The following is a 15,399-nucleotide window of genomic DNA, read 5'->3' as shown; positions in this document are numbered from 1 at the left end:
ACAGATTAGGATTTGATCTGAGTTTTAATTGATTCATCATTGCTAAGTGCTTCCTGGTATCAGGCTTGAACCTAGAGGGTTGGTAGGCCAGGTAGTGGTGGGCAGCCCCTGCCACCATTGCCCTGAGTCAGGCCACAGGGACACCTCCCCTGAGCTGGGGAGAGTGTGGCCTCCCTAATCCCCTCAGCTCCCTAAGCTCCTTCTGTCTGCCGTGTCTGAGGCCAAGCCGTGCAGGGGCACTCTGGACCTGATGTGCTCATCCAACAGGCAGGGTTGGAGCTAGAGCTAGGGTTAAGAATAAAGGGCAGGAGTCATCAAAATAATGGTAATGATGATGATGATGATAGTAACAGCCACCATTTATTGCTTGGATGATGGTCTCAGAGCCTTTTCCCTGTGCCAGGACCCCTTTGCCCTACCCTTAGGAGGCCCCCACCCAGCCATGGGTCCAAGGGTAGCTCTCTGGAGCCTTGGTCTTCTGTGGCTACAGGGAAGTGCCTGGGGGCTACAGAGCCACATGTGGCAGGAGTCATCAGCCTCTGAGAAAAAAAGTCCTTACAGTGCGGGATGCTTGTCTGAAAGTGGGATTCAGCAGATGCTAACTCAAACTGGTTTTCTGTCCTGCTTCGGCGTGGAGTGTTTCCCAAAGCGGTCAGGCGCCTCCTAGAATGAGGAAACTGCCTCAATGAAAGACTGTTCAGGGGCCTCAGAATAGTCAAGCAGGGTGACTCTTGGTACAGGTGACATCTTCTTCCCTACAGACCAAGTTTCTCAGTGGGTACAGGAAATTTCTCAAAGATGCCATACTTGGTGTAAGAGTGAGACACTGAGGCTGTTGTGTGGTGCCCACTTCAGACACATTGTGGCATTCGCAGATCACGTCCACCTTGCTTGGGACTTTGCCTGGACCCCAGCCTTTTTTTGAGAGCAGAGAGGACACCTAGGCTAACACTGAGAACACATTCTGCCTTGTAATCGCCAGGGTCCCATGGCAGCTGCCAGATCTCTCTGGCTCAGTTAGAAATAGGAGAGGCCCCCTGAAGTGATATTACTGTTTGTAGAGTTATGTGCTGTTTGCCACCCAATCCAGCCCTAGGGAGACAAGGGAAGGGTAGAGGGGAGCCACCTGGAGAAGGAACTAATTATATGGGGGAAGCAGCCATGTACTCTGAGCCTTAGGAGAGCTAGGGCTGTATTTGTCCTGTTCCCTGCTGAGGCCAGCCCAGATCCCACCTGTGTATTGAGTAATAAACAAGGAAACAAAAAAGATCCAGTGTGGTGCGTCAGATGCTGTGCCTGGCCCAGGAAAACATGGTCTCAGTGCTGTGAGCACTCAGAGGACTATGGGAGCAATGGATTGGCACTTCTGCCTGCCTATATGGCACCCTTGTACAAAGTAGAAAGAGGCTCCCCTCCTGGTGGATGAATTTCTAGGCTGATGCAGCCCTGTGTCCTTCTACAGTGTCCAGTCTGTGCCCCATATACCCAACCATCGGTCCGAGTGGGCTTTTGCAGCATATAGGGAGGGGTGTTTTGTCAGAGTCAGGTAGGCCAAACCCCAGGTAGAGAAAATCAGGCCAGCAAAAGTGTGCAGGAAGAACTGTGGTGGAGGCGGGTCTTTAGGGTCTTGTGCCTGAGGAGTCTAGCTTGTAGGAGGGGATGGAGTCGGGATGGAGTCTGGATGGGAGGGGATTCTAGAGAAAAGAATTTTATTCAGGGGGGCAGAGGAGCCCTCAATTTAGCTGCAGTGGCCAGTCTGAGCCAGAAGGAGGAGGGTGGAGGCTGGGAGAGTAGTGGGAGGCTGTTGTGATGTTATGGATGAGAATAACTGTGGCCCAAGGATGGCCCAGTTGAGGCTGGGTTCCAGGAAGGGGAAGGTAGGAGGCCCTAGCTGTGACCCTTAGGGGAATGGGGGCTGGCCCTGGTGGCAGAGATTGGTGTGGCAGCAACCTGGCTGTAGGTATCCAGGGCAAGTGCAGACTTGCACAGCCTAGCTCAGCCCAGCCCCATCAGATTCTCCCCACACCCCTGCTCCCATTAGGGTGGAGGACTGGTGTGAGGTCTGGGGCCATCCCAGGGGGCCCAAGAAGGCAGCCAGGGCCCTGACAGATGGTGGGGCACCAGGCAGCACATCCGAGGGCATGCCTCACAAGATAAGGCCTGGATTTGCACATGGTGCACCACTGTGTGGGAGAATTCGTACCTCAGTGCCTTCTCTCCCTCCCCGGCCTATGGTAGGATACAGGGGTGCTCCCAGTGAGAGCACACTGACACCAGGGGGTGGCAGAACCCAGCCATTCTGCTCTCTGGCAGGTTTTCTGTCCCTTGTGATTACAGGGGCTCTTGGGTTGACCTTCAGAAGGCCGAACCTGGCTCAGCTACAGTCCCAGATGGGACCCAGGACTGTCCCCCACACTCAGCATGCAGGATAAGTGAGCATGAGGAGTTTGCAAAAAGAGGCCGAAGTTACAGGCATTGGTGTAACAGAAGCTGCAGTGTGTAACTAGCCAGTGCCTGGCACGTAGTAGGCACTCAGATATTCGTTGAATGAAATACTTTTGGGGGGGAGCAGTGTTTTCATGGGGGAAGTGTTGTTGCAAACATGCTGACTTGACTGCTGTTGCCCTGAGCACCCATCACGTGTCCAGCACCATGTTCTACAGTTCCCCAAGCTTTCCTTTAATCTTACCCACAACACTGTGGTGCTGTTATCCCCATTTAATAGATGTGGCACAAAGACACAAGGAGGTTCAGTGGTGAAGCAACTCCTGAGAGCTGTGAGTCAGACCACATGCTCAGACTCCAGGCCAAGAAGGGACCCGGAGGATCAGGCAGGATCAGGCAGGGCCTGAGCCCCTCCAGCAGGCTAAGTCAGTGGGCACAGACAAAGGAGCAGTCCTTGGACGGGGAGGGTTTAAAGAGAAGACAGGTGTAAAGAGCAAAGAGCAGGGGCTGGCACATAGGAAAGGGCTCACTGAATGTGAGCTAAAGTTATAACACCTTGAGCTAAGCCTTCCTCAAAGGAGGTGCAGGATTCTGACGTGCAGAAAGGGGGTAGGGAAAGAAAAGGCGTTCCAGGCAGAGGGATCCGTGTGAGAAAAGATTGGGAAGATGAATCAATGAGAGTTAGGGACTCTGCTCAGCCAGCGGGGTCTCCAGGGCTGGCCTCTGCGGGCACTAGAAGGCCAGGCCAGGCAGCACAGGCTTCATTCTGTGTGGTAGATGCATCAAGGACATATGGCCCAAACTGGGCATGTGGATGGCCAAGGTGACACTGTCCCTACACTACTCAAGCCGCATGCATCTCCTGGTGGCACGCGTGCCACTGAACTACAGTCTTTTGCCTCCTCTACTAGCCCTACGATCTCCTTGAGGGCAGAGCCAGGGTGTCTCCTCCCCGCGCCCAAGCCAGGGCCGGTACACAGTGTGCATCAGTGTTGATTGCATAAATGAATGATATGAAGAATTCCCTGAGAACAATTTATCTTAATAATGAGGTGTTTTCTCACTACAAGTCCATTGGCTGACAACAGACCTTGAGTGTTCTCCTACTGGGTGCCAGGCTCTATGCCAAGCTGGGGGATATCACCAATATGGTAGAAGCTGTAGGGGAAAGCAGGTGTGAACTCCTTGCAGGCAGAACCAGATCAGCCTTCAGTGGAGAACCCGGAACAGAAGGTGGTGCTCCAGAAGTGTTTGCTGAATTAACGAGTGAGTGAATGACCACACTCACAGCTGTGGTGTGACTGGTTTCACAGAAGATAGTCTTCTCTGAGGATGAGATTCTGTTGTTTCCTTAGAGCTCCAAGTTTCCAGTCTCCCGGTAGGCTGGGAACTCCGGCCAAGCAGAGCTGAAAGGAGGCCCTAGTCAAGGTCCTCAGCTCACTGGATGATCTGGTGTGATGGCCCCACTCCTGCGTTGGCCTGGCCAGAGTCCCCACTCACCACCCATTGGGCCCCAGGAGGGTAGCACTGTTAGTGAGGTGCTACTTTGGGCCCTTGGGGTTGGCCTTCAGGTGCGGCCCAGGGGTGGTCCCACATAATTGCTCAGCTGCTCCAGGAGCCCATAGTTGGTGTGGTCATTCTCAGACCCAGTTACTTTGTGCGGCTCCTGATTTGTGTGGGGCTTGGGATCTGTGACAGGCAGAAGTAGGAGGATGGGAAATGGGCTTGGACAGATTCTGAGCCAAGCTGAGCTATCTGTTCAGAAGCCCAATCTGTAACCTCAGAGCCTGAAAGATTTCAAATCCCAAGAAGTCCCATCTGTGCCTGCTTACGAGCTCTTCCTGGAGAACTTTGCTCTCCCGACAGCTACTCCGGGGAGTGGGGGTGCCTGGGGGTGTCCATGGAGAGTTGGGGGTAGTGAGCTTCTGATTTGTCTTCTGCTCATTCAGGCCTGCATTCTGAGGTAACTGTCTTCCTGGAGCTTTAGAATAGGAAGCCAGGCCTGGATGGTGCCAGTGAGGTAACAGTCAGCATCTGTTCCCAGACCCTGGAGTAAGCAAATCTGGGTTGGCACCTGTTAGGGCCAGGAGCAGACCTAGTGATTGATGGCTATTGGAGGAATGGAGAGAGAGGACAGGCAGGCCCAGGTTGAGTGGGCAGCTCTGAGACAGAGCCCACTAATCAACACCGGCAACACTGCCCTACTCCCAGGGTACCACCGCTTGACCTACCAGCACGGGAGGTAGATAATCAGGGACTGAGCAGGACTTGTCCTGCTGCAGAGCCCTGTTTTTACCACTAGCGTGTTTTCCCTGTTTGTTTGTTTCTCTAGATTGTTCTGGTGGCTGAAGAGTCCCCAGTGGGGTTCCTCCTGACCACTCACCCTTGCCCCAGCCTTGGCTATAAACCATTCTGGGCACTGACTGTAGGTCCTGCCACATAGACAGGAGGGCTACTGGGAGGGACAGTAAGGTCAGCCAGAGAGTAGACAGCAAGGCCAACTGGAGGCCACACAGCAAGGACAGAAACGGGGATGGGAAGGTAGCCAGAGCTGGGACAAAGAGGGCAACAAGATGGGATGTGGGCCCGCCAGTGAGATGGGACAGGGAGGTTGGCCAGAGGCTGATGGTGAGGCCCTAGAGACCAATAAGAGGAAAGCAGGTATCAGCATGGAGAAGGGGGCCTCAGGGAGGACCCATCTAGGCCTGCAGTGACCCCTTGACTTTGTTTGCTTTATTTAATTTATTTATCTTTGGCTGCGTAGGGTCTTCCTTGCTGCGCAGGCTTTCCTAGTTGTGGAGAGTGGCGGGCTACTCTTCGTTGCAGTGCGCAGGCTTCTCATTGTGGTGGCTTCTCTTGTTGCAGAGCAGGGGCTCTAGGCATGCGGGCTTCAGTAGTTGTGGCTCACGGGCTCTAGAGCGCAGGCTCACTAGTTGTGGCGCATGGGCTTAGTTGTTTCGCGGCATGTGGGATCTTCCCGGACCAGGGATCGAACCCGTGACCCCTGCACTGGCAGATGGATTCTTAACCACTGTGCCACCAGGTAAGTCCCCCTCTTGACTTTGGAAGGAGCAGTGTTTCTGGCCCTTCTTCTGTGTCCCCTAGCTGCATGAAGCCACCTGGACCTCAGGACCCTGCTTAATGGTGGAGAATGTACCTTCACGCAGATGGATTGGATGTGCTTCTCTGGGGGACGCCTTCGACTCACCCATACTCAGCCCCCACCCAGCCTGCAGGCTGCCTCCGCCTCAGCCTGGCTCTGCCTGGGGTGGTGGAGAGAAAGGGAGGGTGGCCTTCCCCTGGCCAGTGGGCTGTTGGGAGATTTGGGTACATGTGTCCCTGATCTCCTTGCCACAGATCAGGCAGCAGGGAAAGCTGTGACCTGTGAAGACCCCTTTTCCATCTGGACTGACGTTTCTTTTCTCTTTCTCCTCTACCTCCTGCTTCTCCTCCCTGGGGCAGCCCCATGAACCCTCCCAGAGACATGCCTGGCCTCTGGGCTTCATGGGCATACTGTGTGGCCCCAGCTGACAGTAGGAGGACCTGAGGAGGGAGGCAGCAGTGCACGGTCATCAAAGATGGGCATTTTCTCTGGGCTGAGAGGCTGACAGGGCCTGTTTCCTTTGGATTGCAGGAGATCTGTGGAGCATCTCCAAACCCTCCTATTGGTTCAGAATCAGCTCCCGGGTGGTTTTGTCCTAGATTTCCTCTCAGGCTAAATGATCATACGTGTGATTGAGATCTTGCTGTGTCATTGTCTCCTGTTAATGGGAGTCTGAGTAGCAGCCATGCTTCATAGGTTATAAGCTTTGTGCTGTACACATAGATTAGCCTCACCTGTGTTTGTCCTGTCTCTGTGGGAGTATAGTGCCTAGAGTGTGCACTATTTTGTGCCTGGTTTCTTCACTCAGTATCATCCACAGTGCTATGTGTAATGGGGAAATTTGCAACAATACATTCCAAAAAAATGTGGAAAATGAAGGCAACACTGTTGAGTTGTTCAAGTCAAATGACTCTCCTTTATTCTGAGATCATGTTCTTCCATCTATCTTGCAATAAAATATGCTGGCAGTTTGGTTGGGTTTTGTTGTGTAATTGATACATTTGTTTAAAAAATAAGTAGATAGATATAGATACAGACATTTGTATATTTGTGCCATGGTTAATGGACAGCTCCTGGTGACCCTAGGGTGTCAGAAGAGCAGCATTTCTGGCCTCTGAAAATCTGAACAAGATTGAAGTCTGACCTTGTCGTGGAGCCTCTGTGGTGGATGGAGTCCAAGCTCTGGAGCGTGATTGTGCACATTGGGCTCTGGGTCACAAACCCCACCCACAGCTCGAGGGCCACCTGTGGCAGCAACACTCTGGGCAGCAGACAGAGAGTACATGTGACCTCCATTCTTCAAAGCCCTGTCAGTGCCCTGCAAGGGCTTTTGTTTGCTGTCACATTTTTCTTCCCCTTTCTTTGTCCACATTTACCACCAACACCATGAGAATTGCCGGAAGTTCCCTCATTAAAAAAGGTTGCTACCTGAGGCCCAGTCATTACTATTTCTGAAAAGGACAAAACAACGGAGCCTCAGAATGGGCCATCCCATTTCTTGGTCCCGCCCACCCTGACCTGACGCAGTGCTTTCTTTCCGCAGCGGCCGCAGAGGCCTCCCTCCAGCTCCCTCTGGAAAGGTGGTGGATTCAGTGAGAATCCAAGTGATGGGTGCTCTCAGTGGGTCGGTGTGAACAACGTCCAGCAACCTTCCTGGGCCAGCCAGGGCCTCGTTTTGCTTTGGTCTGAAAGAGATTTTTGTTTTCCGGTGAGAACAGCCCCAGCCTGGCCGGATGCCAGAGGCAGCGGCAGGAATACAAACACTTTCATGTGACAGACCCTGGTGGAGAGGTGTGGGCCTGCCAGCAGTGGGCCCTCCCCTGCCGCTGCTCCTTGGGAGGCGGTGATTTGCATATTCCCCATTCATCTTGGCCTTGAAAAGGAGGCCTGCGTTCTCAGTCCTCCGGACCAGCTGAGGGCTGGGCTGCTTGAGCCTGGTTTTAACTCTGTGGATGCCACTGGCTCTCACCGGCCAACAGCAGGTCTTGGTGGCTGGAGGGTGGTGAACGGCAGCAGCTGCTGTGTGGTCCTGGCCTCCAGAGGGATGATTGAGGAGGTGGCAGGGTCCCACTGAACAGCACAGGCTTCTGCTGAGCGGAGTGAGGTTCAGATTTGTTTCTCCTTGCGCCATTCGGAAGAGGAACTTTGTCAAAGTATGAGGAAGCCAGAAAATTAAGGTGTTTATCAGAGTCCCAGAAAATTTGCCTTTAACCAAAAGCAAAACTCCCTTTTCTTTGCTCATTGTCATTCCTGCAAAATAACAGTGACCCCTGGAATGGTGGGTATAGGTGTGACCCCCTGGCTGCAGCAGGGGTCCCTTTGGCTGGGATCTGGAAGGACAGCTTGCCTGGGACACTTTGGCATCCTAAAACCCCAAAGTGCTAGGTCAGGTGAGCGGATGGGTCCTGTTAGCTTGTGGCTGGAACTTCAAAAGCATGAGGCTATATATAGTACAAATCACCATCTTTTTCCCTCTGCAGCTAAATGCTATCTTCCCAGCCTCGCTGCCTCCTTCCCAGGAGCCCCAGCATCCAGTAGGCTCTTTCTAGGACTCTGTCCCCTTCTCAGAACTCTCCTTCCCGCCCTGTTCCTGATCTCCTTGCTCCCCGTCCCTGACTGAGGATATGTCTTAGGTTCTGTCTTGTGAATCTCCCCTCCCCCTGCCCCAGCAGGTTGTCCCCAGTTGCTCCTGAGGGAACAAGTGGGCAAAAGCAAATCCCTCTGTTGCTCTCCCCACCTCAACGACCCAAACCACATCTCAACAGAACCCTCCTCCCTCCTGCAAGGTGCTTCCCCCTCGCTGGAGGTGGTTACATCCTGTTTCCCCTGGCCACCTGCAGTTGAGCTCTGACAGCATGGCCCTGCCTGGAGCAGCCCATGTTCTCTTTCTGAGCTTGAGTCTGTAGGGTTTGCCTTGTGTCCTCAGTTTGGGCCAGTGATGGAAATGGATCACTGCTCCTGAGGCCAGGACACTGGTTGCCCTAACCTAGACGGGCTGGGAGGGGAAAGGATCATGTTGCAGCCACAGGATTTGGCTTCCTGCACAGTGGGGCCTGGCCAGGGGGTGTCCTCTGCTTGTGTAGCGCTCATTGGCCCTTGCCACTGTCCCTAGGGTTCTGCCTGCCATCCCAGGGCTTGGTGTGGAAGGAAGGACGATGAGGCCATGGCTCATCCACACCGTCTGTCCTAGTCTTCGTCCCCTGGAAATATTTCTAAAGGGAGCGTTGCCACTGTCATAACCTCTGCTGTCCCTCCTCGTTCTGAGAATTTTGTCAGGCCTGATTCGTGGTAAGGACAACTTTTATCTCAGAGCTCGTGAAAGACACTGTTTCTCTTTGCTCCTCTGCTCTCAAGGCTATTTGTATTTTTAAGTGTCTGAAAGTATTGTTTGAGCCTGGCTTCCTGGTGGTGTTGTCAGGACTGTGGGCCCACGTTCCCTGACCAGGGCTTAGGGTGAGTGAGATTCTTAAGAGGTGCTGGCCTGAGGATGGGGGCGGAGGGTGCTGGGGGCTGCTTCCCACGCCCAGTGAACTGCTGGAGGGGAGGCATGTTCACAGTGGGGTCGGGCTCTTGAGACAGGGGCCCTGTGCAGTGGTTAGGCACAGACAACTTTAGTTAGGCCTTTCTACATTCAAGAGGCTTAAGTAAACCTTCAGAGCTATAATCAGGCTCCTCAGGGAGGTTCGGCAGACGAGCCACCCTGTAACCCAGCAACCCTGAATCCTGGGCCCGTCTCTCTTGGGGGAACGTGCAGTGGGTCTCACCTGGCAATTCCCAGCTCGGGGATGCCCTTGACCCCATGTCTGCCCCAGTCATCTGTGGTTCTGTGACTCTAATTAAAACCCAGGAGGGAGGTGGAGAGAAAGCCCCTCTCACAGCACAGACAAGCGTGAATCCCTTTGTGGATGGGGTGGGGGCCAGCTGAGTGTGGGCTGCTGTGTTTGTGTCTCTACAGATCAGGGTCACACAGGTGTGATGGTGAGATTTGTGCTTTTCTTAACCTAGTACCTGGGCCACACACTTCCCGGGGCAGCACTGCTGGGCCGTGACTCTCTGCCTCTGGCACCCTGTGTGGTTTTCCGTCAGCCAGGACCTCGGCTGTGTCTACTGGATTTTCTGCCCCAGAAGCTGCCCTGAGAAGCATTAAAGGAGGCTTTCGTCTTAGTTAACAACATCTCTGAAAAGGTACAGAGAAAAGTAAAGGTCCTGCCAAGAAGGAAGGAAAAGGGGCTTTGGGGGCTGAGGGTTGGTCCTCAGGCATTTGTGCATTGTAAAGCTTCCTCCAGGTGTGTTGCCGGAGGCTGGGGCCTGGGGGCCCAGGCAAGCTTTTGCCAAGTTCCAGGTTAGTGCTGCTGAGGCAGGAAGCTCTCTGCGCGGCCCACCTGCCCCAGATGGTGGGGTGAGCAGTGGAAGCCCTATCAGCCCCAGGGAAAAGTGTTGCAAGGCCTGCGGGCTCTAGAGTTTCCAGGCAGGTTATGAACACAGCTCTTGAGAGGGAGCTCAGAGTGCTGTGCGGCGACCTGGGGCTGTCTTGCTGCAGAGGAGGCGGATGGTGTTGGGCAGACAGCGGCCCTGTCCTGGAAGACTCGGAAGCACCGGTTGTGAGTAGGGCCTGGGAGTGATGAGCTGGGTCCTGTGGGCTGGACCTGCCTTTTACTCTCCACAGCGGCTACCATGTGCCTGCTGTGAGCCCAGCCACACCCTGGCCTTGGAAGTAGGAGTCAAAAAAGGCCATACGCAATCACCACCCCAACTCCTCACCCAGTGGAGAAATCTTGCAGGAGTGAGGCCCTGGGTGCCCTGGGACCTCACTGTCCCAGTCTGTCTGCCAGAGGCGTTGAGGGAGTTTGGGGCTCAGCTTTGGTTCCAACAGGCCTGGGTGTGGATTCTGGCTCCAGGATGGCCATCCCCCTGGCAAGCCAGGAAAGCGTCTCTCAGGGCAGGCTTTAAGGAGGGGCTGGTGTGCTGCCCTGGGGTCTGTGGGGGAGCTAAGCCATTATCTTCTACCTGCTGACCTTGGTGCTTGGTCTGGAGTGTCCCCACTGCCCAGGGCATCTCTGAGCAGATGTTTTATCTGGGACTGTGCCTAATCTCCTTCCTCTCCCCGAGTAGACTGGTTGTGACCTTGTGGGGTTGGGGGTGGAGACAGCCCCTGGAAGGTGCTGGAGGAGATTCCTGGGCAACGGTGCAGGGCGGGTGCAGGCCGCCCTCGGCACCAGGGATCTGGCCTCTCCACGCCCACTTCCACCATTCCCAACACCCCTACCGCTGTGCGGCCTGCAGGTCCCCAGCCCACAGCTGAGGGCCTGGCCCTTAATCAGTGCCACAGATAGTTGTGTAAGAAGACTTTGTCCTTAGGCAACCCTTCTGACGAATTCCTCTCCAGGACTGAAGACAGGGTAGGGGTGGGGAGAAGCAGAGGGGTGTGAACTGAGGCTCTTGCAACCTGGCAGAGTTGGGGTTAAGGCTGGGTTGCTTGCCTCTGAGCTGATCTGAGCCAGCACTGCCCCGTGTGCAGTTGCAGGGGAGGGGCAGCGGGGGGCCTGGAGGGGCCAGCGGCTCCCCATAGAGCTGTTCTGTGCCCGGGTCCCTGCCAGACCTGCTGCCACAGCTGCCAGGGAGACTCTGCCACCACTGCTAGAGCCTCTACCACCAGCCGGCTTCTCAGAGCAGGCATTCGTTGCCATCGGCTGACCCCAGGAGGGCAGACCTGGGGCAGGGCCTTCGCCACTTTTGAGCTTTGATCAAGATGTGGTAAGCTCTCTCCCTAAACCCCACGCATCCTTCATAAAGGGAGGCTGGTACTAGTGGGACCAGCTCAGCTGCCTCCCCAGTGCCAAGAGCCTGCTGGAAAGGTAGGATGTGAATGCATGTAATTTTGCAAGTTGTCTTTGAGCCCTTTTGGCTGGCAGAGACAGAGTAACTGCTTAGCTAACTTCTATCTACTGAATGTCTCCCTTACTGCATGCCTGGTACCTTATTCTCTGTCCATGAGATTTTTGATATGAGGCTAGAGGGGTAAAGTGACTTGTCCAAGGTCATACAGCTGTCAAGAGTATGAGTCAGGATTTGGACCCGGGTCAGTCCAGCACAAGAACTTCCCTTTGGGCCCTTTCCCTGACTTGTTTGCTGGGGACCCTGGCCCCTGGGAGGTTATGATTTCATTTCAGAGCTCTTCATTGGGAGTTAAGGAGGTTCTTTAATGATCTGCTGGCTTGCCTTGTGCTTCCCCATTTCTGAAGCCCTCAGAAGTTTGCACAGACCTGGAACCCCATTGCAAGGACCCCCACCTGCCTCCAGGCTGATACAGAGCGAAGCTGGTGTGATTCTAAGGGGAGGGAAGAATCTGAGGATCATGGAGGGTCTCAGTGCCAGCATTATGAGTTTGAATTTTTGTCCAAAGGTAGGAGGGAGTCAGGTAATGTTTTTGAGCAGCGGCATGATATGGTTATGTCTGTGTATCAGGAACATAACTTTGGTATCAGTGTAAACACTGATTAGAGCAAGGAGACCTGTGAGGAGATTGATGTGGGAGTCTGGACAGCACTTGGTGGTGGCTGAACCAGGCCAGGCCAGGAGGCTGGAGAGGAGTGGTCAGGTTTGGGAGGTGTTTAGGAAGTAGTCCTGATAGAACCATCTTGCTAGATCGTGAAGGTCTAGAGTCAGGAAGCTGGACCAGCAGAGGGCTCTTGGAGTGGGGCCATGGGTCTCAGGGCCATCTCCACTGGAAATGTGCCCTGTGGCTCTGCTTCTGCCCCCTTGAAGTCAAAATACTTCTGACCAGGGCCCCCCTTCCTCCCATTCGCTCCCTTTCTGGGGTTTGACAGCTATGCCTCTCACTACCCACCTTCCATGTGCCCTGAACCAGCCTGTGCCACCACTTTGTATTCTGAACTGGTCTGTGCCCAAGGTGAAGGCATAGGATGTGCTAGAGGAGAAGAGGCTAGTTGATGCTGAGGGCTGGGTACCCCTGCCAGGTGAATATTTACAGACACTCATAGCCGCTTTCTTGGCAACACCAGCACCACTGATTCCCTTGGGTGCTGTCCCCCTCCCCCATGCCCCCTGTGCCCCATGCTGCTGCAACCAAGAGAGCCTCCTGGGGGCATGGAAGGAGGCAGCCATGGCTGGGACCCCAGGGACAGAGAAGGAGAGGAGGTCAGAAGAGGCCAAGGCCCTGTGAAATAATGAGATAAGACCAGACTCCCAGGCCCAGGCTCTGCTCTGCCCCAAGCCAAAGGCCTGGTGGCACAGGCTGGCTCTGAGGTCCATGTCCTCAGAGGACCTGAATTTGCAGCTCTCCACTCCAGTGGCTCCCGGCGGTCTGAAGGGCATCTCACGGTATGTGCAAGCACCCGTGACTGTCTGAGGTTGGCAAGCCTGTACGAATGACACCCTCTGGTTGCTGCCCAGCCAGGAAGGGGCACAGGCTCAGCCTTAGGACTAGAGGAGCTGCAGTCACTTCAGACGCCTCCTTAGGGGTGGACACCTAAATAGAAGCCTGAGGAGGAGTGGGTAGCCAAGCCCTTTTCCCACCACCCTCCAGTGTCCTAGGCAAGTGGGCTTCCTGGAAGAGAACCCAGCCATAGGAGGATGGCAAGTTCATAAGGTGAGGCCAGGAGGGAGCCCACCTGTGGTGTGTGCGTGGTGAAGAGCAAGTGACTGGCCTGACTGGCTGAGCCCTGCTTACGGGCTCTGGTGGCCCCTACCCGCTGCAACCTGCCTGGGCTCTTCTGAGCAGGCCTGAAGATGGTTTTCTGTGGGTTCAGCACTACTGCAGAGGAGAGCATGGGTTTGGGTATGGATGGTACAGTGTAGGCAAGGGTTAGTGTTGCAATGCAACACAAGGCAGTGGTTTGAGAGGCCATAGTCGTCTGGGGCTCAAGTCCTGGCTCCCCTGCTTGCTCACTGTGTCCCTGTGAATGGCAGGTAACTTCTTCAGTGGAGTCTCTATGTCCTCACCTTATAATGAGTACGTGGAGCTGTCATGAGGATCGAGCAGTGCAGTGTGTAGGCATGGGCTCCCACACACTAGCAGTTTAGGAAGTTTAGGCAAGTTCTCTTCTTCCCTCTCCTGGAAACTGTGATACTTTGGTGATGGCCGAAAGCTCTGCACATCTGGGAAACCAGCCTCAGACTTGTGGCACTGACCCTCGTACAAGATTTCATGGGCTCAAGACTTTATTTCCTGAGAGAATATATAGTTTGCTAAGTGCTCCATGGTCTCCCTCAGCTCCAACCTTTGCATATTTGCTTCCCTCTGCTTGGGACACCCTTTCCTCTTTATCCTTCAGTCTCAGCATCAATACCACTTCCTGCCAGAAGCCTGCCCTGACTCTCCGTACCCGAGTTGGGCATCTTCTCTGGTTCCCCATGCACAGCCCAAACGGCACTCACGGCACTGCCCACTGCCTCATGTATTTGCCCCGTAAGATTGTGGGCAAGCCCACATCTGGCTTGTCCCAGTGCCCAGCACTGAGCTAGCTCAGAGCAGAGGCCATAGGAGAGTCTGCTAGGTGAATGGGTAGGTGGATGGGTGGGTGGGTGGATGCCTTGGCCATTCTTGTCTGTGCTCTGTGACAACCCCAGCATTGCAGCCAGTGCCCACTTTCGCCTGTAGCTTAGGGCCTGTGAGCAACTGCCAAGGGCTGGGGACTGGAGGTAGTAAGGCATCCTTCCGGGGTTTTCTCTAAAACTTTTGGGACCACGTACTTGAGCCTTAGAGCTGAGCCAGGACTTCTTGGGCCTTGGCTTCCTAGCCCATGGAGTCAGTTCAGTCCATTAGAGGAAACCTCACTCAGCTCTCAGAGCTCACCCCAGGAGCTGGTGGGCATATCTAGATTTTCCACTATGTAGTGAGTCGTTTATCTGATGGGCCTGGCTGTGACTTAGTCTGCCATTTGCAGCTTAAGGAAGTAAATCTCCTAGGAAAGCCAGCTGGCCTCCTGCCAAGCGTCTTCCCCAGAGCAGTTTTCCTTGGTGAATTCACTGCGGTCCATAGCCTGCCCTCTGCTGATGCAGAACCTTAATTTGACCAGTATGCCAGGAGTGGTTTGTTCCTGTGGGATGGCCTCAAAACTGATCCCGTTCAAGGAGGCTGCTGGTAAAACTGGATCTCCGCCTCAGGGACTCAGTGAGAATGCTCTGGCTGGCTGGGGGCTCACTTCTCTCACCCAGAGCCTGCAGGTGGTTGACGAATGTTCCCCGGACTCAGACAGCCTGTCGTGCCATCTGTAGAGCATAAACTCCTGTGGGTCCGTACTACCTGGATTCGGCCACCTCTGTCCAGTGGTTATTCCTACCTGGACTGAGCAGCCTCCTTGGTCTGACAGGCATACCTCTAGCCATCTCTTTAGTCCCAGCATGCCTCCACCTATGCTAGATCCAGTATGAGGAGCTTTACATGCCTGAGTGATAATGTCCCCATTTTAAAGATGGGGAAGAAGAGGTCTAAAGAAGTGGGGTGTGCTCGACCTAGCATAGCTCATAAGTGCAGGAGAAGGGACTTGAACTCTGGAGCTTTGCCTGCTTTCTCTACAATGGCTTTGCACAGCCTTGACCTTATTTTTGGTGTGGTGATGTTACAGTTCAGCACAAATGCCACTTATTGGGAGTTCAGCAGACCTCTCTTCTCTCTTCTCAAAATTGCTGTTTGGCTCATATCCCGTGGCTGCAGAGTAGCTGTTGTTGGGTTTCTCATTCTTTCCCAAGAAGGAAAACAACAGCCATGCTCCCAAAGGTTGGGGATGGAAGGCCAGTGACTGTCAGCCTGGAGCCCACACAATCCTCATTGAGCTGGCAGACCTATAGGTGTCATACAGCACTTCTAGCTTTAGGCCCTTCAGGTGGAC

At 54.3% G+C, this 15,399-nt stretch overlaps 1 protein-coding gene across 14 annotated transcripts in view; it reads left to right on the top strand.

Moving 5' to 3' along the window:
- Positions 1-15,399, top strand: part of ACSL6 (acyl-CoA synthetase long chain family member 6) — a 66,385-nt gene that overhangs the window by 1,372 nt on the left and 49,614 nt on the right. For 2 of the 14 annotated variants that reach the window (XM_079916814.1, XM_079916821.1), the window contains exons 1-2: positions 8,291-8,836; positions 9,554-9,733. The exons of 10 other annotated variants lie outside the window; for them this stretch is intronic. The gene's annotated coding sequence lies outside the window, so the exon portion shown is untranslated. Of the gene's footprint in view, positions 1-8,290; positions 8,837-9,553; positions 9,734-10,743; positions 11,303-15,399 lie in introns of those variants that run through there. 2 more of the 14 variants (XM_079916822.1, XM_079916816.1) reach the window with 2 other exon arrangements.

This window comes from Stenella coeruleoalba (genome assembly GCF_951394435.1).
Source record: "Stenella coeruleoalba genome assembly, chromosome: 3".
Taxonomy (NCBI): Eukaryota; Metazoa; Chordata; class Mammalia; order Artiodactyla; family Delphinidae; genus Stenella; species Stenella coeruleoalba.
Note: the sequence above shows the minus strand (reverse complement) of the source record. Positions and strands in the feature narration are given on the sequence as shown.